The following is a 26,219-nucleotide window of genomic DNA, read 5'->3' on the forward strand; positions in this document are numbered from 1 at the left end:
AAATCACTTTCTAGCCAATTAAGTGCTTTTGAGTTGTAATTATTGTTATCATTTAGGGAATGTTGTTGAATGGCAGAGCAAGCTCAATGGGCCAAATGGCTCACTCCTGCTCCTAATAGTATGTTTGTGTGTCATGCTGGATGGATCCAATAAGCTGGTCAAGATGGCCTTTATCATCCATAATTATCTTGCCGTCAGGAAGTTGAATCATTGCTGGAGTTCTGTTTATTATTTTGCCAATGGAAGTTTACTGTTAGCAGGCTTTGTGGAGTGAAATTACAAGGACACAAGAGCGTAATGGGCTCATAGTGAATCTGTAACCTGTTTTACACTCTACATGATTCTCAAAAGTCTTTTCCATTGACTTCAATCTTGTCTTTTTATCTACTTACCTATTACCTCACTCTGTCTTGGTGCTTTTATGAGTTTCTTGAGGCATTGAAATATCATGATAAATTTGTATTGCATACTAGATATTAAAATATATCACAGTAAGAAGCAGCAATCAGAAGAGTCTTCAGACTTGCTGAACAAGAAAATACAAATACAAATGTGAACCATTCAGACTTTGTCCTTTAGCTTCTTAAATGTTGCATTGCACAGAGACACATTAGGGCTCCAATGCTTCTCACTGACAGTGAAGACCATGTTGTGCCATCATTCCACTTTATTGACAAGGAGGTATTTGATATTTCTATCCTGCGAGTTTACTGGTAAAGTAGAATCTATTAAGGTAAGGGGCAGGATGTTTAGAGAGGATGTGAGGAAGAATTTTTTCATCCAGAGGGTGGTGGGAATCTGTAACTTACTGCCTGAAAAGGTGGTAGAGTCAGAAACCATCATAATGTTTATGAAGTATTTGGGTGTGCACTTGCGATGCCATGGCATACAAGAGCGTAGTGCTGGAAATTGGGATTAGAATACTTAAGTACTTGTTTGACCAGCACAGACAAGATGGGCTGAAGGGCCTTTTCCTGTCCTATAGACCTCTATGACTCTATGACTGTAAGACCCCTTGTGTGAAATAATTATATTGAATAATGTCATGCACCTAAGGCAGAATAAAGTCTTCTACTGCTTCCATAGAATGAAAAAGATCTTGTGCAGTTTATCGGAGATGCAAGTTTAGAATCTTTCCACAAATATTAATTTACTGTCACCACTTCCATAAGGTACAACACGCAGAATATTATAATGAGGGCTGAACAAAATCAGTGTTATCGTCTGCAGTGTTATAAATAACTAATGGGATATATTGCATGATGCTGTTAAAGTAAAATTTGTAATCTCTGGTCTGTTTAATGGTCATGGTGGGATCACCTTTCGGGTGCCCACAAACTAACACTGCATTGTATCACTGTAGCTCTTAATATTAATGACCCATTCTGCATAAATACCAGATGATATTTACAACCAGATGCCAACAATGGGAGTTACAATTTTACTGGGACCTTAGTGTGATTGTTTGGTGAATGAATTGGTGAATGTTGAATGGGGATAAATGATCATGCATCATTGAGGGGGGAATGGTGTGGTGGGGGTAAGCATGTGGGGCGTTAGTGGTGTTGGGAATAAGGGGCCCAAAAAGAGGAGAAGCACTTCTCTCCCTGGCCCTGAGAACACTCAGAGGGACGTGACTCAGTGTAAAAGACTTCCAATAACACTCTCTATTTTTTTTTATTGAAAACCCAAGGGGAGGAGCAAGGCCAATAGTGCAGGAAACGCTAAAGCTGAAAGAGTGAAAAAAAAAAGGAAAATGAACCAGAAAGTGTTAATGCCAAGAATTCCATCAAAACCCCCTAACTCTCTTTCAATCCCAGCCCATCCAGGACATGAATGCTGCTACTGCACCTGGGAAACTAGGGTGCCTTCTCAACAATGACGCTTTACAGAGGGAGTTCAGTTGTGTCATAGGGTAATACATTCTGCTCCTTTTTGTCTTAGAATTATGAAGAGGAAGAATTCCAATACATCCAATGGGCTCGAACAACGGTTACTGGAATGGATATGAATCGTGCAATAGAGACCGGCCTGGAGAGACTTTTCAATTATTCACATTTCTCTAATGCTGCAGGTACATCAAATGTTCCCTCAAAATAACAAAAGGATAGAAAACAACCTTTCGATCTTTGATCTGTCTTGTTTCAAACTTAGTGTGTAGACTGAGACACTGACCGAAAAATCCCCCCATTGTCAATCCCAGAGGCTTCCTTGTTCACTTGTTCCCAGTGCGTAGAAGTGCCACTTGGGCTATTTCTTTGATATTTGCAGACGTTATACTCCCAGAATTGGAAGGTTTCCCACATATGGGGTGGAATCATCCCAGATTTGCACTCAGTGCGGAAGCAGGCAGGTAAAACGATGGTGGGTTTTCACGCCGTATCATCCGAAGCCCACCACATTATTTATGTACTCCCAGGAAACGCGCTATTTCCATGGTGGGTGGGCTGTCATTCGCCCTCCCACAATTACCCCGCCGCTGCATCACGCCGGGTGCCACATTTAAAGTCCAGCTGCAGGCACACATCTCAGTGCTTCCAGACCACAACTGCCGCCCCTAAGACATGGCCCTGAAACGGAAAAGACTGCAGACCACAGGTTCAGCGACGTGCCCCTCGAGCACCGTTTGGATGCCTTGGGGGCTCCCGGGATGTCCTTTCCCCCACTCTGGCCACAGGAAGGGCATCAACAGCACTAACCCGGCTTGGGAGGTGGTGGCAGCAGTTGGCAGTGCCAAGGCCCTTCAATAGAGGACAGCCACCCAGTGCTGCAAGAGGATGAAAGATCTCCTCCTTTCTGCCAGGGTAATTAGGGGAGGCGGTGGTGTAGTGGTATTGTCACTGGGCTGGTAATCCAGAGAGTAATGCTCTGGGGACCCGGTTCAAATCCCACCACAGCAGATGGTGGAATTTGTAATTTTAATTCAATTTATATCTGGAATTGAAGTTCTGATGATGACCATGAAACCATTGTCAATTGTCATAAGAACCCATCTGGTTCAGTAATGCCCTTTAGGGAAGGAAATCTCCTGTCCTCAGCTGGCCTGGCCTACATATGACTCCACACCCACAGAAATGTGATTGACTCTTAAAAATGCCCTCTGAATAAGGGCAATTAGGGATGGGCAATAAATGCTGGCCTAGCCAGCAACGTCTACATCCCATGAACGAATAAAAATAGACAGTTCACTCTTCTCATCACTTTCAACTCACACACTCACAAACGCATCGCAGACCCACAGGGCCATCACTCACAGCTGGTTCAAGAGACCGCTGGTGGACTGCCCGAAATCAAGGTCCTCATGGACTTTGAAAACAGAGCCGTCCAGCTGGCCAGTGATGATCTGGACCGGTCCTGGCTGACGGTGAGGTCAGCGGTGCTCTACCAACTGAGGGTCCAGCAGTGCAACATCCAACTGTAGGAGGTGGTGGTGTGAGTCAGCTTCACCTCTGACTTCTGAGCGGTCCGAATCGCTCCCACTCCCTGGGTTCTAGACCTTGGACTTACTTGGGGGTTGTGACAAGGTGCAGCAGACAACTGGTTTTGGTGCAAAAAAAACTGTGTTTATTGAAGTCACAAATGAACTTATAACATTAGGATTACACTGAGATTATACAGACCTACACAGTACACTTAGATAAGAATGGGGAACACACGGCATAACGAGGGAAAATCACGCTACTAATCCCCTTACCCTGGTCCCACCCCCAAAACCTAACTAAATTGATCTTGGAGAGGTCAGGGATCATGCTCACCAACCAGGGTTCCTTGACAGTTCGAAATCCAGCCAGGTAAGCCGGTTGCAGCTTTGGGGTACGCTCTTTGTGTCCTCTGGGTCCTGCCATCCCCACGTGTTCCTGTTCTGTGGAATCTGCGAAGGTTCTTCAGTTGGGTGGAGGGCGCGGTTGAAGGTGGTCGGTCTTCGTGGTGGGCTGCGGTTGCGGCCTTGTTGTCTTCGGTTGAGCCTGCCACCCCGTGCCCCTCGCCGTGAAGTTGCCTGCGGGCCTACAAACCTCCAAATCTTCTTGCTTAAACTCTGTTTCAACCGCTCCCAACTGCTCACTGTCCTGTGTCAGCTTTCAAAACCGCTTACCCTTCTGCTAGCTGGTTTCTCCTTCTCTCCGTCTCGTAACTGACTGCCCAGTTATACTGTCTTTCGAATTTCTTATCGGAATCCAAATCAAGGTTAGTTCTTTGTTTGATTTTGGTGGGATTCCCCAGGTGATTGATGTCTCATTGTTTTTAATGGGCTCACATGATGTTTATCATTGTCTTCCTGCCTGGTAACTAGCTTTAAACTGAAAGCCATCGTATGTGTGGAGTATTGATGGGTACGCATAATTGAATTGATTGTGCCTTTGATTATTTATGCAAGATTTTTGATGGGCTACAGTTTCATGTGAGGTGAAGTTTTTCTCTGGGCTGATTGTATTAAAGGGAAGAATGCGTAATCTGTCTCCTCTCGTTGTCTGGTTTCAGGCAAAACAATCCACACTGCACTCAACACACCCGGGCATGTGCAGCCCCAGGCCTTCATGGGCCCAGCCTCCTGTCTGCAGGGTTTTACACTTAACTCAGCAGTTTAAAAGTCCAAAAGTCATATACTTGTTGATGATTTTAAAAATGTGGGAATTTTGAGAACCCTTCACAACAGACAACTATGCTGTGAATGACATGTTATCTTTCACAGGCCACTGCCATGCACTAATTATCTCCCCTTGCTTGCGCAAGCACATCTGCCAAAAAGCCGATGGAGTCCACAGCCCAGCACCTCCAAACAAGCCCCGAAGAAACCTCTGTGCAGGAATCTGGAGGCACCCTCCCTGAAGTCCCATCACAGTGCTGACCCTCACCCTCCACCAGCGCAGACACACACTTCGGTGGGACCGAGCCTTAGAGCAGCCCCGGGATCACAATCTGGTGAGCACATCGCACAGCAGGCGGAGGCAGTGACCCCTGCGGTTTCTGGCACTCGGTGGACCGCTGGAGGCCAGAATTGTGCTGAGTCCAAGTCAGATGACGAGCCTCTGGACTCAGTCATGTCACAGTTGCTGGAGCGGTAAAGGCAATTAGTTGAAACATTTAAATTTTTTTTGATGACTGATCGAAACCTCATCCCGCCCGTGGATGAGGATTCACAAAAAATCCAAAGGCCGCTTGGCCTTTTCACCCACCCACCAACCGTAAGGTCGGACGGGCGGTGAAACATTTCATTCAATTGGACCTTTAATGTCCTTAATGGGCCTGTTAATTGTCGGCGGGCGAGCTGCCGACTGTTGCACGCGCCTGCCCACTGAAATACCGCGTGAGGGAGCGATGACGTCGGGATGCTCGCCTGATGTCATCCTGCGTCATTTTACACACGTTCAGATCGGGCGCGCACCCGCACGACGAGCGGAAAATTCTACCCCGGGAAATATTACTGATGTCTGCACCTCGACAGTGCTTGTCATTGCTGCCAGAATGTAGTGGGCAGGTGCCACAGAGCTCGCTCATTCTCTCAGTGTGCTCTCAGCACCTTTAAGGAGGGGCTGACCCCCATCTCTTCAGCATCTGTGACCAGTGACGCTGTGCTCCTGAAGGGCTCAGATGCTGAAGGTGGACAAACGATCAGATGCTTCTAAAGTTTCATGGCTGTGTCTCTATGATATGTCCCTGATCACAGAGCACAGGCGACCTGCCCCTCAGCCAGTCAGGAGATAGACATTGTCAGAGGCTTCGTGAAGATCTATGGAGTGTCCTCACTGCAGGTCATCATCATCCTCCTGTAATCAAGCGACTATTAGGGCCTCCACTGCATCTCCATGACAGGAGCATTATCACAGAGGGTATTTGAGCTGCCATAAGCCAGACTGGAGTCAAACGTTAACAGATGTGATGTGAGGATCTATGGTGTCTCCTCACTGTATGTCGTCATCATCCTCCACAAATCTAGCAGCTATGAGGGCCTCCTGACCACGCCTGTCTCATCTAGTCAGTGCGAGGGCTTATGACCATCATCGTCGCCTCCGAGGACCCCCTGACCCTCATCCCTGTTGGCGTCCTCCTCATCAGAGGAGACGTGCAGCTCCTCCATTTCCTCTTCAGCCGGCTCCTCTCCACGTTGCAGGATCAGGTTGTAAAGGGCGTATCTGACGACAACAATGTGTGTCACCCTCTGCGGACTGTATTGCAGGGCTCCACCAGACTGGTCCAGGCAGTGGAACCTCATCTACAGCATCCCGATGGTCTGCTCCAGCAAGTTACGCGTTGCAGCATGAGCCTCATTATACCGTTGTTCTGCTGCAGTCTGAGGCTGCCGCACGGTGTCATCAGCCCCGGCCTCTGCGGGTAGCCCTTGTCCCCGAGGAGCCAATCCTGCAGCCTCTGTGGACCCTGCAAAACTCCAGGGATCTGTGACTGACTGAGGATGTAGGCATTGTGCACACTCCCTGGAAACCGTGCGCCCACCTGCAGGATGTGTTTCTGGTGGTCGCACACTAGCTGCACATTCAGCGAATGGAACCACGTGTGGTTGATATAGTCCACTATGTTGCAATAGAGACCTGAGCACCACATGGGTGCAGTCAATCGCACCCTGCACCTATGGGAAACCCGAGATCTGGGTGAATCCAATCCCTCTTGCTTCCTGGCTGTCCTGGTCCCTGGTGAAATGCACAGAGTTGTGTGCCCTCGTGAAGATGTCATCCGTGACCTCATGGATGCATTTGTGGGTAGAAGCTTGTGATACCCCACAGAGGTCCCCTGTGGAGCCTTGAAAGAAGCCACTGGCGCAGAAATTGAGCTACACTGTCAATTTCACAGCCACTGGCGTTGGATACTCTCCATGTCCCCATGGCACCAAATCCTGCAGGAGCCGGCAGATGGGACCGACCAGTTCCCTAGACATGTGCAGTCTTCGGCAACACTGGTTCTTGGTCATCTGCAGGAATGACAGGCAGCGTCTATAGACCCTGGGTGTGGCTAGGCGCTGGCCTGCAATGGCTCACTGGGGCTCGTGGGTGATGTTTGCTGGAGCACCAGCCGCCCCTTCTTCCTGAGGTTGCTGCTCCTGCCTCTATGCAGCCAGGATCCTCAGTCGCTCTCTCCTCCATTGTCTTTGCATCCTGTAGGCCATCAGGCATACAGCTAGTTCACCAGGCTCCATGATCCTGATATACTCAGCCTGCAGGATGAAAGTGAGAGACATGTGGTTAGCATGGGTGCACTAAGAACCTGTCCTGGTTAAGTGTAACGGCCCCATAACACTTCCCGGAGAGTGCTGGCCACCACTTGGATGGTCAGAGAATAGTGCGCTGCATGGCTGCCCTATTAGCTTGTACTATGGGGGAGACTGGTCCAAACTGGGATGCTGACATTGCAAGGAGCTGTGAGCATCGTGGCTGCCCTTAACCCTAACCCCCCCGATTCTCCTGAAGCTTGAAGTCCAACAGGGGACCCTGGCGAGAGCTGCACAAAGTTACTGTGTACTCACCTCCGAGTTCCCCTCAAAGTGCAGGCCACCAAGCTCACTCCTTTTATGTGCTGTAGTGAAACACGTTGGTGGACTATCCTGCTGACATGGATGGATGATCCAGGGGAGGGGGGTACGATTCTGGCGGGCTGGCCTGATAATGATATGCAGATGTATTACCGTGAGTTTCCTAATGAGTTACAATGATGCCCGATAGCGGGCTGAGCGGGCAATCGCAAACTGGTTTACTGCTGTCACGAAACCAATCGCGCCATATTATCCGCTCACGCCACCGATCATGCCGACTCCAGAGGGCACAGAAAATCCTGCCCATGGTGGGATGGGATTCCAAACTCATGTTCCTACTCCAGCAGTGGCTGCTGAATTTTCCTAGTGTAATAAAGGCTCCATATGCCAGGCATGAATCCCACGACTGGAGTAGACATGTACCCTTGTGGAAGCTGATACATTGCATCTCTCTCAGGTTACTGGATGCTGCTGGAATGCTGGGTCCAGACTGAGGCTCAGTGGCAGGAAATTCTGTCTTGTTACAGATAAATCATGTTTGACTAGCTTCATTGAGATATTTAATGGTTAAAGGTGGATGAGAGTATAGTTGATATTATGTCTATACACTTTCAAAAGATGCTTGACAAATTAATATATAATAGACTGTTATTAAAATTAAAGCCCATGGGATTAAAGAGGTTGGCAGTGTGGATACAGAATTGGCTAAGTGACAGAACACAGAGAGTAGTGGTGGACAGTTGTTTTTCAGGTTGGAAGGAAGTTTACAGTGGTGTTCTCCAGGGGTCAGGGACTATTACACTTTTGATAAGTATTAATGATCTGGAATCGGGTATGCAAGGCATAATGCCAACATTTGCAGATGATATTAATGTTGGGGAATGCAGCAAAAAATAAGGAGGTTCTAACAGAACGTCCAATATAAGTGTAGGAGCATAGGAGCAGGAGCAGGCCATTTGGCACTTTGAGTCTGCTCCACCATTCAATAAGATCATGGCTGATCTGGCTGTGGTCTCAGTTCCCCTTTCCTGTCTGCTCCCCCATAACCCTTGACTAACAGAAATCTTCTAACCCTGCCTTAAATAAATTCAAAGACGCAGCCTCCACTACTTTCTGGGGAAGAGAATTCCACACACCAATGAACCTTTGGGAGAAAAAGGTTCGTACGCCGATGCGTAAAATCCTGCCCCGTGTGTTCACATACATGCACAGTAACATTAATTTAGACATTGTTACTCTCCCTCTTACCCTGAGTCCACCTTGTATACCTTAAAATGGAACACCAGTAAAACTAGGAAATAAGAATACCGGTCAAAACAGTTTTTACCTTCTGGGAAGTCATTAGCACCACCATTGGCCCAGCTGTAGAGGGACACATGAAGAAGACTGGAAGAGCAATAGTAATAGGAAATTCAATAGCTAGGGGACAGGTTGTATTTTTCTGTGACTGCAGAGGTGAATTTGGATGGTATATTGCCTCCATGGTGCCAGGGTCAAAGATGTCACGGTTCAGCTGCTGAGCATCCTGCTGGGGAAGAGTGAACAGCCAGCAGTCTGGTCCATAGCAGTACCAACGGCACAGACGCAATGAGGAATGTGATCCTGCAGTCAGGATTTAGGGAGCTAGGTAGGAAGATAGCATCCTGGAGTTCCTACGTAGCGCAGAATGTGCATTCAAGAGGTCAGAGCTGCCCTTCCATTCCTCTATCTATTAGATAAGAAAACTTACTACTACTAATACAGCTTACTACTTAAAAAAAATAAAGACTCACCAGCTTCTCACTTCCTTTCTACTGATGCCATTGAAACATAGGGAATGTAACCAAATGTTTTATTTAAATCTCATTGACTTTCTTAATTTTGTTTTGTAGTTTTTAATTTCCCTGCTCCTTAAACTATCTCCTTAACTTTGGAGATAGGGAAACAAGCTACAATACTCACCAGCCAATTAATTCATACTTTCCAGTGATGTGACATTTTGATTTATTTTTTCTCTCACATTTAATTTCAAACTCCAGCATGCCCAGGCCCACTCCTCCTGCCCAGACTCCCCTTGAGTAATGGAGTTGAATATAAAGGTAGTGATGCTTTTCATGCGGTTTTACAGGGCATTGGTGAGACCACATCTAGAGTACTGTGTACAGTTTTGATCTCCTTATTTAAGAAATGATATAATTGCGTGAGAAGCAGTTCAGAGAAGCTTCACACGACTGATTCCTGGGCTGAGCAGATTATCATATGAGGAAAGGTTGGACAGGTTGGGCCTGTATCCATTGAAGTTTAGAAGATGGAGGTGATTTTATTGAAACATATAAGACCCAGAGGAGGCTGGACAGGGTGGATGTTGAGAGGATATTTCCCCTTGTTGGAAAGACCAGAACTGGGGGACACAGTTTAAAATTAATGGGTTTCCCATTTAAGAGAGAGATGAAGAGGTTTTTTTTTCTCAGAAGGTTGTGCGTCTGTGTAACCCACTTTCCCTGAGATGGGTAGAGGCAGGTCACTGAATATTTTTAAGGCAGAAATAGATAAATTTGTGACCAACAATGGAGTCAAAGGTACAGGGGGTAGGCAAGAATGTTGAGGCCACAATCAGATCAGCCATGATCTTACTGAATGTGGAGCAGGCTCAAGGAGCCAAATGACTTACTCCTGCTCCTAATTTGTATGTTTTTATGAAAGTGAGATCAGGCGATTGGTTTGCAAAACACGTCCCTTCAGTCTTCAAGCCTCTGGTCACCTGTCATTTTAATTCTCCATCTTGCTTCCATGCTGATCTTGCTGTCCACAGTCTCCTGCCATGTTCCAATGACTCTCATCAGAGCCTCTGCCTCCATTTCCTTTCCTTTCTCTTTGCTGGTTTCCTTTTCTCTCTCTTGTTTTGCTCTTTTTGTTTTCAGGCGGTAGCTGTTCAGATTCTGTCAATCACACCTCCTCCAGGCACATCTTTGGTTTCTTTACAATAGGAAGAAGATCAAGGCCTTGGAGAGGGTGCAGAAGAGATTTACTAGAATGATAGGAGTGTGGATGGGTCTCAGTTACATGGAGAGACTGGAGAGGTCAGAAGTCATTTCCTTCGAGCAGAGAACGTTGCCAGGAGATTTGAGAGAGGTTTTCAGAACCAGGAAGGGTTTTGACAGAGTAAATAAGGAGAAACTGTTTTCAGTGGCAGAGCAGCTGATACCCAGAGTGCATAGAATTTAGATGATTGGCAAAAGGATCAGGTGGAACATTTATTTAAACAATGAGTCACTGTGATATGGAGAGCACTGCCTGAACTGGTGGTGAACCAAGTTCAATATTAAAATTCAAAAGACAATTCTTGAGATAATGGGAAACATTTTTGTGTGTCTGTGGGAAAAGAGGAGGTCAGGGTGATTAGTGGGTTATGTCCACCAAACAACACAGGAGCAGCCTGCCTGGAGGCTGTATCATTCTGTGTGTCTATGATTCAATGTAGCCACATCAGTGTTTTACACATCTCAGCAAAGTCACCCTGATTCACCATGAGCAATGCTGTAACAATGTGTTTCTTTGACTACAGGTACAATTGTTCCCATCTCTGCACCTTGGGTAGTTTCTGGATACATGGAAAATGGCACAATGGAACAGACATTCTTGATATCTGTTATGATAGTTGCTGAAGTCATCAATCCACCAGAACCAACAGATCCAACAGTTCAACTAGGGATTCAACCCACAGATTGGTACTATATCAGGTGAATTTAGTTACTGATACATTGAGTTTGATATTGCTTTAACTCAGCTCTTGTGTCAACATCACCTAACCTAGAATCAGGCTATGATTAATGGGCTCATCCGAGTACATTGGAACATTGGTCAATATTTATTGTATAATGGAGTGATTCATATCTCACAATCTGCAGTTCCTTCTTCTGAGAACACAGCGAGACCTCCCCGTCCACATTAGTCAGGTTCATGTGGAGTTAGCTCCTGTTTTTCCGATATTCTCACATCCACCACATTGTTTATTTTTGGAAGAACAAATTCACATCCTTGTTTTATATAGATACAATAAGCATAGTGGGAGAGGAAGTATTGGAGGGACTGGCATCCTTGAAGGTGGATAAATCACCAGGGCCGGATGGATTGTATCCAGGCTTTTGAATAAAGCCAGGGAAGAAACCGCAGATGCTCTAAGGATCACTCTCCAATCCTCAATAGGATTGGAGGCCTGCAAATGTCGTACCATTTTTTAAAAAGGGTGTGAAGGATATGCCAGAAAATTACAGGCCAGTCAGTCTGACTTCAGTAGTGGACAAATTATTGGAGACAACTCTGAGAGACAGGATGAACTGGGACGGATCGATCATGGATAGTCAGCCTGGTTTTGTTCGGGAATATTGTGTCTTTCTAGCTTAATTAAATTTTTGAGGAAGCAACAAGGAGGATTGATGAGAGTAGTGCAGTGGATGTTGTCTACATGGATTTTAGTGAGGCATTTGACAAGGTCCCGCATGGCAGACTGTTCAGAAAAGTGAGATCCCATTGGATACAGGGGAAGGTGGCTGGTTGAATCCCAAATTGGCTCAGTGACAGGAAACAAAGGGTTTCCAGTGGTTTTCCATCAGGCTCAGTGTTGGGACCTTGCTGTTTATTGTATTTATTAATGAATTAGACTTTAACGTGGGAGGCATCATTGGGAAATTTGTAAATGACACAGAAATTGGCTGTGCAGATGATAGTGAAGCGGACAGCTGTTGACTCCAGAATGATATCAATGGTTTTGTTGAGTGGGCGGAGAAATGGCAAATGGAATTCAATCCGGAAAAGTGTGAGGAAATGCAATTGGAGAGGGCAAACAAAGCAAGGGAATATTCAATAAATGGGAAATTATTGAGAGGGTTTGACGAAGTGAGAGACTTTGGAGTGCATGTCTACAGGTCCTTGAATGTAGCAGGACTGGTAGACAAGATGGTTAACTTTATCAGGCGAGCTATTTAATATAAAAGCAAGGATATAATGATGGAACTTTATCAAATGCTGATTAGGCCACAGCTGGAATTCTGCGCACAGTTCTAGTCACCACATTACAGGAAGGACATAATTGCTCATGAGAGAGTGCAGAGGAGATTTACAAGAATTTTGCCAGGGCTTCAAAATTGCAGCTATGAGGGGAGATTGGATAGGCTCAGGTAGTTTTCCTTAGAACAGAGGAGACTAAGGAGTGACCTAATTGAGGTGTACAAAGTTATGTGGGGCCGAGAATGGGTAAACAGGAAAGACTTGATTCCCCTGGCTGAGGGGTCAATTAGCAGAGGACATAGATTTAAGGAGATTGGTCAGAGTATGAGAGGGGACATGTGGAAAAACTTTGGAATTCACTGCTTAAGTTGGTGGTTGAGGCTGAAAAGCTCAACTCTTTTAAATGGTACCTGGACCTGCATCTGAAACACTGTAACCTGCAAGGCTACGGACCTATTGCTGGAAAGTGGGATTAAAATGAGTGGTTAGTTTTGTTTTCCTCTTTTTTGGCTGGCGCAGACATGATGGGCTGAATGGCCTGTTTCTTCACTGTAACTTTTCTATGGTTCTATGGTTAATCAGTGCCTCACCCAAAACCATTTCATTTCATCATCTCATTGAGATGTCTGATGTTCTATTCTAATTAGTTTAAATGTCCCTTTATCTGCTCTTTCTGTGCTTAGTCATAACTGGCACGGTTCCAAATGTTACTGGCTTCCCTCCCATTCCTTTTGGATGGGACATTTTCCTCATATGTGTCTGGATGATGAATGACAGTGTGATTTGCTGATCTCAGAGAGGATCAAGCTGGGCTCAGTCCTTTCCTCACTAAACATTGACTAATTCACACTATCAGTGTGGGTCACTACACAGGACGATCTCCAATGTGGACATTGTCCTCCTGCTGCAATGAACAGTGATGCTATTTTGTCATCTGTAGAGCTTGCACATTGAGCTTTTACAGTGAGCAGTTGTGATCACAGAGATTGCTGTTTGGTAAAATTACGGCCTAGTTTTCACTCTCTTTAAATTATTGACAGAAATTCAGACTTGGGGCCTGTGAATTCCCAACCAGTGACCCCTGTGAACAACAATTCACTCCAGGAATTCCTGATCACAGATTCTGTCCTCATATTTTAAACAATCAAAGAAAGTGGAAGTTTTCCCTTCAAAGAGCAGAAGTTGGGGTGGGAGGAGTTTCTGAGACATCAGCTGGATGTGGATCCTTTATATGGGTTGGCAGTACGTGGTAGATTTGTAGAGAGCTGGAAATTCTGCAGGCAATTTGTGCACAGCAAGATCATACAAACATACAAATTAGGAGCAGGAGTAGGCCATCAGCCCCTGGAGCCTTCTCTGCCATTCACTAAGATCATGGCTGATCTGATTGCGGCCTCAATTTCACTTTCCTGCCTATCCCCTATACCGTTCACTCCCTTACTGGTCAATAATCTAACTCCGTCTACCTTAAAACTATTGAATGACCCTCTTCTGCTCTCTGGGGAAGAGAGTTCCACTCACTCAAGACCCTCTGAGAGAAAAAAAGTTCACTTCACCTCCATTTTCAATAGGAGAGCTCTTATTTTTAAACTTTGCTCTCAGGTTCAGGTCTCTCCAACAAAGGGAAAAAACCTCTCAGCATCCACTCTGTCAAGCCCCCTCAACATCTTTTATGTTTCAATAAGATCACCTCATTCTTCGAAACTCCAATTGGCCAAACGTGCCCAACCTACTCCCTACCCTCCCCGACTACTCACCCAGCAACTGGTTGAACCCTCCCGATCCCATGACTAACCCCCATCCTCCGCGGATACCCTCCCATTCCTGTGCCAGCCTCTGGCTCACCCTACAATCCCACCACCCCCACTGACCACCAGGCATCCCTGATCCTACCCACTTACCTTGCACACTCACCTTCTCCCTGGCTTCTCAAAATGGCTGGGTCCAAAAGTTCATAAGACGTAGGAGCAGAAGTAGGCCATTTGGCCCATCAAGCATGCCCTGCTATTCAATGAGATCATGGCTGACCTGATAATTCTCAACTCCACTTTCCTGCTTTTTCCACATAATCCTTGATTCCCTTACGGAATAAAAATCTGTCTATCTCGGCCTTGAATGTACTTTGCGGCCCAGCCTCTCCAGCTCATTAAACTTTAAACTTACCTGCTTTATAGCAGCTGGTGCCATAAAAAGGGGTCTGGCCTCCTCTCGAACGATTCTGCTGCCCTCGACTGAAGGCCTCGGGAACACGCTGCACTGCACATTTCTCACCTGGCCCGAGGTGAAAGGTCGGGAGAGGAAGGTGCAGCTCCTGAGTAAGGTCAGAAAAAGGAGCAGAGTGGTAATCCAATAGTCGTTGTCAATTCTCGGAAGTTCTGGCCCAAGTTCTCTGCCTCAATCTGAAAGCAAAATTCAATCATATTATGGTCACTGCTGCCTAGATGTGCCTTTACTGTTACGTATCATTAAATAATCCTGTCTTGCTGTCCATGACCAGGTGTAGCATCGTCTGCTCTCTGGTTGATTGTGGAATGTGCTGCTCTAAGATACTGTCCCAAAAACACTCTCTGAGCACATCTTGCCAACCTGGTTCATCCAATTTATATGTAGATTAAAATTACCCATGATTATCACTGTACCTTTGTCACAAGCCCCCATTATTCCTTTCTGATACCCGCTCCTACAGTGTGGTTACTGTTATGGGGCCGATAAACCACTCCCATAAATGACTTCCATCTCTTCCCAAACTGATTCTTCATCTTGATTTTTAGAACTAAAGTCATCTCTCTCTAAAGAACTAATGCCAAACTTAAGGAACAGAGTTAACCCTCCAATTTTTCCCAGCTCCCATCCTTCTGACTTGTCACATACCCTCGAATATTCATATCCTAGGCATTGTCATCGTGCAGCCATGTGTTTGCAATTGCTATCAGATCATACATATTTATTTACGTTTGGACTCTCAATCCATTCATTTTATTGTGAATGCTCCATGCAATTAAATACAGAGCCTTTAGTTCTATGCTTTTCCTATTTCCACAACCTCCAGCCTTATCTGCTGGCGCACATATAAGTTTCTACACTCTGTCCCTTCCTGCCACACTCTGACTATCATTTCCCTTATTGATTCCTTGCTCTCCCGCCTTGTCTTCTCTCATCACATCCTCCAGTACTAGATCCCTCGGCCCCATGAATTATTTTAAAGTCCTAGCTGCCAACCTAGTTACATGACTCGCCAGAACACTGGTCGCAGCACAATTCAGATAAAAACTGTCCCAGCAACACAGCTCCCACTTTCCCCAATACTGGTGCCAGCGACCATGAATCGAAACCCAATTCTCCCACACTATAAGACCATAAGATCATAAGACATAGGAGCAGAAATTAGGCCATTCGGCCCATTGAGTCTGCTCCGCCATTCAATCATGGTTGATAAGTTTCTCAACCCCATTCTCCCGCCATCTCCCCTTACCAATCAAGAACCTATCTATCTCGGTCTTAAATACACTCAATGACCTGGCCTCCACAGCCTTCTGTGGCAATGAATTCCATAGATTCACCACTCTCTGGCTAAAGAAGTTTCTCCTCATCTCTGTTCTAAAAGGTCTTCCCTTTAATCCGAGGCTGTGCCCTCGGGTCCTAATCTCTCCTACTAATGGAAACATCTTCCCCATGTCCACTCTATCCAGGCATTTCATTATTCTGTAAGTTTCAATCAGATCCCCCCTCATCCTTCTAATCTCCATCTGCTGCCCTTGTCCTTCTAGATGGTACCGATTGTGGGTTTGGAAGATGCTGTCTAAGGAGCCTTGGTGAGTTCCTGCAGTGCATCTTTTAGATGATAGACACTGCTGCCACTGTGCACCAGTGGTGGAGGGAGTGAATGTTTGTGGATGGGACGCCAATCAAGTGCACTGCTTTGTCCTGGATAATGTCAAACTGCTCAAGTGTTGATGGAGCAGCACTCATCCAGGCAAGCGGAGAGTATTCCATCACATTCTTGTAGTTGGTGGACAGTCTTTGGGGAGTCAGGAGGTAAGTTATTCACCACAGGATTTCCAACCTCTGGCCTTCTCTTGGAGACACAGTATTTATATGGCTAGTCCAGTTCCGTTTCTGGTCAACGGTAACCCACAGGAAGTTGATAGTAGGGAATTCAGTGATGGTAATGCCATTGAATGTCATTTCCCTGTATTAAATACAATCTGCCACTTGTCTGCCCATTGGGCTATCTTATCTATCATGTTACTACAGCTGTGGATGAACTGAATGGTGGAGGGTCCTCAGTGAGCTGATTGTCCTGACAATCCATTTGGCTTCCATACGGGCTTTGTCAGGAGGAACAAAAATGAAAATTATATATTCTTAATTCTGTTGCAGGGATTTTGACCAGAAACTTGATGGGCTTCAATATGAAAAACTCGTCACTGAATTCCGGCAGGACTTGGAACAAGACAATCAACACTTTGATCCGAGATTTATCATTGCTTTTTTTAACACACATGGGCTCATGCAAATAGCTTTTAGAAAGATAGTAAATCCTCTCGGGTAGGTTTTGTTGCCTCTATAGACATCGAACAGTGAGATGTGCTTAACTCTATTCTTAAACTGTTTGAACCTTCCACTAATTACACAATGGGTTTAAGCTGGAATACTGTGCAAAGTTCTGGTCTCCTTTCCTAAGGAAGGATATATTTACCGTAGAGGGAACGCAATGACTGTTCATTAGACAGATTACATATATGTGCTGGTATTGGGGTTATGAACAATTCCACCAATGACACATTCAGCACTGAGACCCTGTTTAGAATATTGCCCTCTACTGACAGATAACTCTGACTCCCACACACACTGCTGCATTTAATCTTCATTCAAAATTATACAAACACGTTAGCATCAACAGTGAGCCTTTGTTCCTCACTTACATAAACTGGTCTCTTTAGTTGTTTTGTTCAGTGATTCTAAACGACGGCTCTTTCCGGGTGTCCAGCTCAATGTCTCCCACACTATCCAGTGACAGACAGGTCATGGTTCTCACCAGGGGCTGTCCCTCCTTGTCTTTCCCAAAGTCAAATAAAACAGAGGCTCTTCAATCCTGCTCCACCATTCAGTAAGATCATGGCTGATCTTCTACCTCAATTCCACCTTCCCACACTATCCCTCGAGTGTGTAATCTGTCTAATAAACAGGCATTGCAGTCCCTCTAAGGAAAGTTCATCCAACCTTAGGTAAGGAGGCCAAATCTACAGTTGTGGTGTCACCTATATAATTGAAGTAAAATTTATTTTCTTTTTACTCTCTTTGTAATAAAGGCTAAGATACCATTTGTTTTCCTGATTGCTTGTTGTAACTGCATATTACCTTTCTATGCTTCATGAGTAAAGACACCCAAGCCCCTCTGAATACCAACATTTTCCAGTCACTCACCCATGCAAAATATTCCACTTTAAATTTTTCCTATATTTGGCAGACTTCACACGTCCTCAAATGAGATTCCGTCTGCCACCTTCTTACCCATTCACTTAACCAACCAAATATGGAGAAACCACATGGTCTTCTTCCCACACGTTAACCAGACATGAGGGTCCAGCCCTGGCAGATCTGACTGTCCCTGACACAGGAGCCCTGACTGCTGCTGTTGCTTTTCATATTGTTTATAATTAGGTTCCTCCTTCAATTCCAAGTTATTTGCTCATGTTTCAGGTTCATTTCTGACCAACCACCTCTGTGGGCAGCAAAGGTAAAATGAGTCTAACGTCACCGCACTGCATATACACAGGCCTAATCCCAGTTGGACATTGGTAGTGGGCCCTCCATTGGGTAACAGGGATTAATCACTGCAGTAATTTGCCTTTTCTATAATCTTGCTTTAATTGAATCATGACCAGACTGAGATTGAGATGGTCCTAGTGACTGGAATAGTTCCAGAATGTTCTATCTTGACACAGCAATGGATTATATTTATGTTTATCACAATCATGCTGATCAGAATGCTTAAAGGTGAAGTGAAAGTATCTAATTGAAAATGGGATGTGTTTCAGAGCAGAGAGAATTGAAGTTGTTACGAATGAAATTATGGAGTGGTCAGGTTTGGAATTGTACCTGAGCTCAGGGAGAGGAGCATGAGAATGGCAGCTTGCATTGAGGCCCAGGACCGGCACGAGTGACTCAGTGGTGAAGGGGTATGTGGAGTTGAGTCAGGGGTCGGGGACATGCAGAAGTTAAAAAGTGTGTGAGGTGCTCGGTAATAGAAACAGCCAGAGACACCTAGAATTAAAGTGCATGAGCAACATGGTTCCTTGTATTAAAACAGCTTCTTCAGACTCTCCACTTCTTCCTGCAGACTCCCTCTGCGGGTATAATTCTGGAAGGAAGCTTCTAGTGAACAATATGTACAGATTGCAATTTCAAAACAGTAATCAAAAACAGAAAGATCCAAGGAGGGCAGAGGGTGGACTTGGGGCAGGGAGGGGTGAAATAGGAGGGGCCTGGCATCTTGGGTCTGGTAGGGGTGGGTGTAAGGGTGGTGGGGAAAAGGAGTTTTTGATCAGAAAATGAGGGGCTTAAAGGACAATGTCAGGACATGTGGATCCATTTCTAATTGTTGATTGGCTGAGTCCTTGAGTTCACCTACAACATTCCAAATATCCCTGCGGAGAGTGATCTCCGACAATCTCCTTTACAATGCATGGAAGGGAGAGCCAGCTGAGCCGGCAACTTCAGCCATGTTCCACAGAGCAGTGAGTGCAACACTGGACACTAACATAAACATCAATAAAGAGTGAAGCAAAAAACTCCTTTATTGTGGAAGAGATAATATTGTATCTCCCTAATTCTTCTGTAACCATCAAGCTGTGCCAACTATGAGCTGTGACAGGACATTGAGCTTTCTGATTAAATTAGTTTCAACAAATAACGATGGTGCCGACATGAATAAAGAGAAACCAATGTAATGTGAAATACTTACAAGTGAAGTTTAAATTTGAAAAACATGCAGTCCACCTTTCTGCTCTCAATAATTCTCCTGTTAGTAGCAATAGAGTTGGGCAGGAAAGTTGGTCATGATGAAGATCCTCCCTGTTTGTCCAGGAGACTCTTTTATAACCCGCCTATACCTGTTCATATGTCAGCTGACAACAGTATTCACCACTGAAAAGCTTCCCCGCAGCATGGTCACACACGTCTCCCATGTACACAATCGGCAAATTAAGTTTTCATTAGAATCGTGAGGAACCTGAAGTGGAAGATTTTACGACTCTGGTTTGAAGCAGCTTAAAACTGAGAAAGAACCCCAATCTAAAATTTGAATCCAAGGACTGAATATGGAATAAAAATCAGAATCCCATCTCCTCACCCACATTGGGAGCTCACATTTGGAATATCAACAGACTGAACCTGTGATTGAGGACATGATCTATTCAGATATTACCCCTGTTAACAGGTGACCCATTCACAGGCTTCTCTCATGGAGTAAATAAGCCATTGTCTTCTTGCCTTTGTTTGTCTTTTGTTTTTCAAACTGCTGGGAATGTATTCTCACTGTGAAATAAAGAGGGTGATGCATTTCAACATTTGGTCTCATGTTAGATTCTTACTCAGAAATAAATCTGGGTCACTCATTTACTATTTCTGAGGAGATAGTGGTATTGTGGTAATAGTGGGGGGGATGTGAGGAAAAACATTTTTACCCAGAGGGTGGTGACGGTTTGGAATGCGCTGCCTGGAAGGTTGGTGGAGGCGGGTTGCCTCATATCCTTTAAAACGTACCTGGATGAGCATTTGGCCCTTCATAACATTCAAGGCTATGGGCCAAGTGCTGGTAAATGGGATTAGGTAGGTAAGTCAGGTGTTTCTCAAGTGTCGGTGCAGACTCGATGGGCCGAAGAGCCTCTTCTGCACTGTGTGATTCTGTCATTCTGTGAACACCCATATCCCATGGAAGATGAAATAAAAATCTTAGATAAACTCTCCACATTTCAGTGAAATGATTCTGTCAAAATATTAAGGTGTAAGAGGAAAGACTGAGAAGGAATGAAGAGACAGAGAGTAATTTCTTGAGAGATGTGACACTTGGAGAGTGAGCTCCTTATTCTCCAGGTGACAGCTCACACCCCGTGCAGCCTGACACTTCAACCTGTCAAACTCCACTCTGAACAGGGTTTAAAACTCTCTCAATGGGATTTCACTGATAAACTCCCAGGTAGACAGAGAGCAACACACAACAATTCATGGATCAATCATCGGCCGGGTGTTGTGAAATTCATGTCGCTTGGAAACTCTCCCATTCTGGGCAGGTAAGGGACGATTCTGGGGAGGGACCTGGTTAATCTGCATCTCATTCTCCTTTCCTCACATGTTCAAATTTACACCCAAGAATGGTCCAAAACTCCTTCCCTCCACAATTTTCAGGAAGAGGTTGAACTGACGGGAGAATCTCATCAATTGGGATTTCTGTCAATTCCACCTCCATTGTGTGAAAGTTGCTTCTCCCTGTAGGAAACTGGGAGACTAGCATTCCAGGGTCTGATCCTGGCTGGAGTGAGACCTGCCTTCCATCTAAAGGACAATTTTCCTGCTGCAAAAACAGAACATTTAAAATCAGGTCTTGTTATTTTTTTAAGGATCTTTGTTCCAGGGAAGAGGCCCCACTTACATAGCAGCAAGATAACACAGTGATATCCCTCCAAACCCCACTCAGACAGACACACCAGTTAGTGAGGGAATCATAGCCACAGCCCCAATATATTCCAATCGTCCTGATCCTGGAATTCCAGGCAGGGGCAGCAGCATATCCATGGGGCAGCCGGATATCCTGCTCCATGATGATCCTTCCCAGGAAGCAACCATTCAATTCAAGGATGAATCCCAGCGGTTGGGAGCTGGGATTTTGACAATTTTGTTTATAGTGTAGCCTCCAACAGGGTCAAAACTGGGTAAGGATGAAGTGGATTATAATCCTAGCCCCTCTTTGGGCTATTCCCGATCAGACACACTCCTCGGATGATCACTCTCACTTCAGGTTAAGAGAATGAGGCCTCACAGATATTTAGAGCTGATCGAACTCTCCCTGAAGGGAAGAAACTACCAGAGAATATTGCTGTCCTCCAGATAGCCGTTTTAACAAGTTTAAACTCGATTATAACAGCCTAGATATTATTGAGGTTCGGGCATCTCTCCTCAACATTATAATTCTCCACTGAAGGCTGCACAGAGATGTGTTTCCGGGTTTGGATATAGAAGGTGATATGAGACAATATACTTTCTAAATTATATAAATGTTTATTCAGGAACTGAGCATGCAATTCATTTTTATGGTAATTTAATCGCAACATTGACAGTTCGAGGAAAACTTAGTATAATCTTGTCTCTAATAGAGAATGCAGTCTTATTAATATTACAATATTGGTAGTAGGGAACATGATTATTGCTGAAAACAGAGACATGTCAAAGCTTTTCATTTTATACTCATCAGGACTCTTCTCAAGAATAGCAATATGAGGGGAAAACAATAATTTATACTGTATGAGAAGAGAGTGCTGATTGATTGGCAAGTGGACTCTGACTGGTAGAGGCGTTGCCATGACGTGAATCAGTTTTCATTGAACTTATGATCGTGACAATTCGCGCAGTTGAGTTCAGCTTTGATGACATCATGTAAGCCCAAATAGATGGTGTTGCTATGGGGTCAACTCGAGGCCCAGCTCTCTCAAACATCTTTTTTGGTTTCCATGAGAAACGTGTCTTTGATGGAGTGACACCGAACCTCCTACCCCTAGTTAGGAAAATATAATAATTTTTATCTGATGGAGAGTCATATGGACTCGAAACATTAACTGTATTCCTCTCCGCACATGCTGTCAGACCTGCTGAGTTTTTCCAGCTATTTTTGTTTTTGTTTCAGATTTCCAACATCCACAGTATTTTGTTTTTGTTATAATAATTTTTCGTTTGGTATCACAATTTATTGTAAGGTAGGGCTTAATTGAATTAAAAATAGCTGGTCTGAAGGATTTGATGTAACAGAAGTGAAGCCGGGTTTGAAATTATAAATAGTTAAACATGGCTGAAGTTTTAGAATGTGAGGTGTAAAGGGAAATTTGCATTTTTTGATAAACCAGAGTCGTTTAAATTTCAAAATTGGCGTTAAAATGTTATACATAACCAGAAGAAGCCAAGCAGGGTGTTTATTTTCCCCAAAGCTTACTGATAAAATTGGAACTGTGAAAGATCTTTAAAAAATATTTTTATTAGTAAAATAGAGTTGAAAGGCATATTGGGACAATGGGATTTTCATTAAAAAGGGAGAAACCTGTACAGAGGAGATGCGGTTTTGTGTAAGAGGAGGGCATTCTAAGATCTAACAAGTGTGAAAAGCCTCAAGCCTCTTAGCCTCAAGTTGCTTCTACACGAACTGAAGTGATGAAAACTCACTTTGAATTCTACTGTTCTGGGCATCGTGTTACTTTGCCTGGGTCATTTAAAATCTGTGTTTTACTGTTGAATTAATGGAAGTGTAACTGGGAGTTAGATTAACCAGCGGATCCAGGAGCTTTCAGAGTAGCAATTTGTAAACCCATATATGTGCTTAAAATCATTTTTATTAATAAAGGTTTAATTTGGATGTACAAGGAACCTATAAAACTTGGTGGGCCTATTAGTACTGAACTTAAATCACACAGCTCAAAATAAATAGAAATTGTAAATGTGTTGTGGCAGTTGTTTTAAGTTTCCCTCTGGTATTTGAACAGCTCAGCATTTACCATCCGCTGTGCCATAACACCATTGCAATTTCCTGATATGTGGATGGTATGTTTGCTACATTAAACTCAGCTGCATGTAATAATTTCCTAACATTTCTTAATGGGCTCCATCCTGTCCTCAAATTCACTTGAGAAATGGAGCAGTCAAATTCACTCCCCTTCCTTGATGTGCTAGATTAGAAATCTGCCATGAGTTCCTCTACCAAGGTCTACCACAAGCCTACCTGCACTGGTCAATTACAGCGTTGGGATTCTTACAGTTCCACACGCTATAAGATTGATCTCATCGGCAACCTTCTAAATAGGGCCCGAGCCATTTGCTCCCCATGCAAGCTTGATGCTGAAATAGGGCGTATCAAAGATATCCTGCTGGAGAATGGCTACCCTGATCAGATCAGTTCATGTTGTGTATCACACAAACTCATGAATGGGGCTAAGGCTGTCACTTACAGCCCTGAAAAGTGCCCAGTCTACCTCTGATTACCCTGGAAGGGCAAAGTACCCCAATAATTTGTGCAGCAGTAACAAGAGTGGTATTCACTAGTAGCAGGATGCTGCCATCAAGCCAAAAAGTCATTCTGCCTATCACACAAATCAGTAATGTGGTATATGAAGGTTGTGGTTGTTGGAGGTCTATCACCTGAGTTCCAGGACATCACTGCAGGAGTTCATCAGGGTCGTGTCCTCGGCTCAGCCATCTTCAGCTTCTTCGCCAATGACCTTCCTTCCATCATGAGGTCAGAAGTGGGGATGTTCCCTGATGATTGCACAATGTTCCATACGAGCATCTGAACAAGGAGCAGGAGTAGGCCATTCAGCCCCTTCAGCCTGCTCTGCCAATCAAAAAGATCACAGCTGAGCTGATAATAACCTCAAATCTGCATCTTGCTTACTCCCGATAACCTATCATCCACCTTGCTTATCGAGAATCTATCCACATGAGCCTTAAAAATGTTCAAAGCCTCTGCTTCCACCGCCTTTTCAGGAAGAGAGTTCCAAAATCTCACGACCATCTGAAAGGAAAAATGTCACCCCATCTCCATTTTAAATGGATGACACTTTATTTTTAAATAGTGATGCCTATTCTAGATTCTCCCACAAGAGGAAACTTTATCTGCACATCCACCCTGTTAAGACCCTCTAGGATCAAATATATTTCCATCAAGCTATCTCTTACTCTCCTAAACTCCAGCGGAAACAAGCCCAGCCTGTCCAACCTTTCCTCATAACACAACCCAATAATTCTAGGTATTAGACTAGTAAACCTTCTCTGAACTGCTTTCAAAGCATTTATATCCTTCCTTAAATACGGTGACCAAAACTGTACACAGTACTCCAGATGTGGTCTCTCCAGTGGACTATTTAATTGAAGCATAACCTCTCAACTTTTGTGTTCAATTCTCCTCACAATAAAGGACAGCATTTCATTAGCTTTCCTTATTACTTGCTGTACCTGCATAGTAACCTTTTGCGATACATGTACTAAGACGCCCAGATCCCTCCCCATCTCAGAGTTCTGAAATCTCTCACCATTTTGATCATATCCTTCTCTTTTATTCTTCCTGCCAAAAATGGACAATTTCACATTTTCCCACATCATACTCCATTTGTCAGATCTTTGCCCACTCACTTAACCTATCTATAACTTATTGTAGCCTCCTGAGGTCCTCCCACTCTTCCACTTCCTGATTTATAGCTGCTTCTGAGATGTTACTTTTATCCTCCCTAGTGAAAACTGATGCAAAATACCTATTCAATTCATCTGCCATTTCCTTGTTTTCCATTATCAATTCTCCAGACTCACTTACAATAGGAAAAATGCTCACTTTGTTAACTTGTTTCTCTTTTCAAATATTTATAGAAACTCTTGCCATCTGTTTTTATATTTCGGGCTAACTTTCTCTCGTATTCTAAATTTCCCCCCTTATTAATCTTTTAGACACCCTTTGCTGTTCCTTGTATTCTGTCCAAACTTCTTGTCTTCCACCCATTTTTGTACAATTATATACATTTTCTATAAGTTTGATACTATTTTTAACCTTTCTGGTTAACCACTGATGGTGTGTCCATAGCTTGAAATTTTTCTTATTCGTTGGAATGTAACTATACTGTGCATTCTGAAATATCCCCTTAGATATTAGCCACTGGATCTCTATTGACCTAACCCTTACCCTAATCTGCCAATTCACTTTAGCCAGCTCTGCTTTCATGTTCTCATAAATGCCTTTATTTAAGTTTAAAAACATAGTCTTAGACCCGCTCCTCTCACTCTAAAACTGAAAGTAAAATTCAATCATATTATGGTCACTGCTATCTAGGGAAACCTTCCCTATGAGATCGTTAATTAATCCCATCTCATTGCACAACACCAGGTGGAGTATTGCCTCCTCTCTGGTTGACTCCGGAACATGCTGTTCTAAGAAACTATCCCGGAGATGTTCTATAAACTCGTCATCAAGACTATCTTTGCCCATCTGACTTTTCCAGTCTATATGTAGATTAGAATCTCCCATGATTATCGTTGTGCCCTTCTGACAAGCTCCTATTATTTCTTCCTTTATGCTCCATCCTACCATGTGGTTACTATTAGGGGACTTGTACATGGCTCCCACACGTGACTTCTTACCTTTACCGTTTCTCATCTCTACCAAAACCATTTCCACATCCTGGCTTCCTGAACTTAGGTCATCTCTCTCTATTGCGCTAATCCCATAATTAACTAACAGAGCCATCTTTCCTCCTTTTCATCACTCCCGGTCCTTCCTAAATGTCTTATACCCTTTAATATTCAGGTCCCAATCCATGTCCTCCTACTGCTATGCCTCTGTAATGGCTTTCAAATCATATTTACTTACTTCTATGAGCGATCTCAAACATCTGTTCAGTTTCTAAAGCTTCCTGCATCAGATACAGAACCTTTAGTTTTATCATTTTATTCTTTTTATAACCTCTCATCTCATCTGTCAATTTACTGTTAGATTTCTACTTTCAAA

At 44.1% G+C, this 26,219-nt stretch overlaps 1 long non-coding RNA gene across 2 annotated transcripts; it reads left to right on the forward strand.

Annotated features, from left to right (window-relative positions):
* The first annotated feature begins 1,985 nt into the window (after positions 1–1,985).
* Positions 1,986–17,430, forward strand: LOC144680399 (uncharacterized). 2 transcript variants are annotated; one of them, XR_013576557.1, is made up of 3 exons: positions 1,986–2,074; positions 11,025–11,199; positions 16,847–17,430. It is a non-coding gene; the product is annotated as an uncharacterized LOC144680399 (long non-coding RNA). The 2 variants fall into 2 exon arrangements; XR_013576558.1 differs by having other exon boundaries at positions 11,025–11,187; positions 16,847–17,429.
* Positions 17,431–26,219: the final 8,789 nt, after the last annotated feature.

Source organism: Cetorhinus maximus, chromosome 5 (genome assembly GCF_964194155.1).
Source record: "Cetorhinus maximus chromosome 5, sCetMax3.hap1.1, whole genome shotgun sequence".
Classification (NCBI taxonomy): domain Eukaryota; kingdom Metazoa; phylum Chordata; class Chondrichthyes; order Lamniformes; family Cetorhinidae; genus Cetorhinus; species Cetorhinus maximus.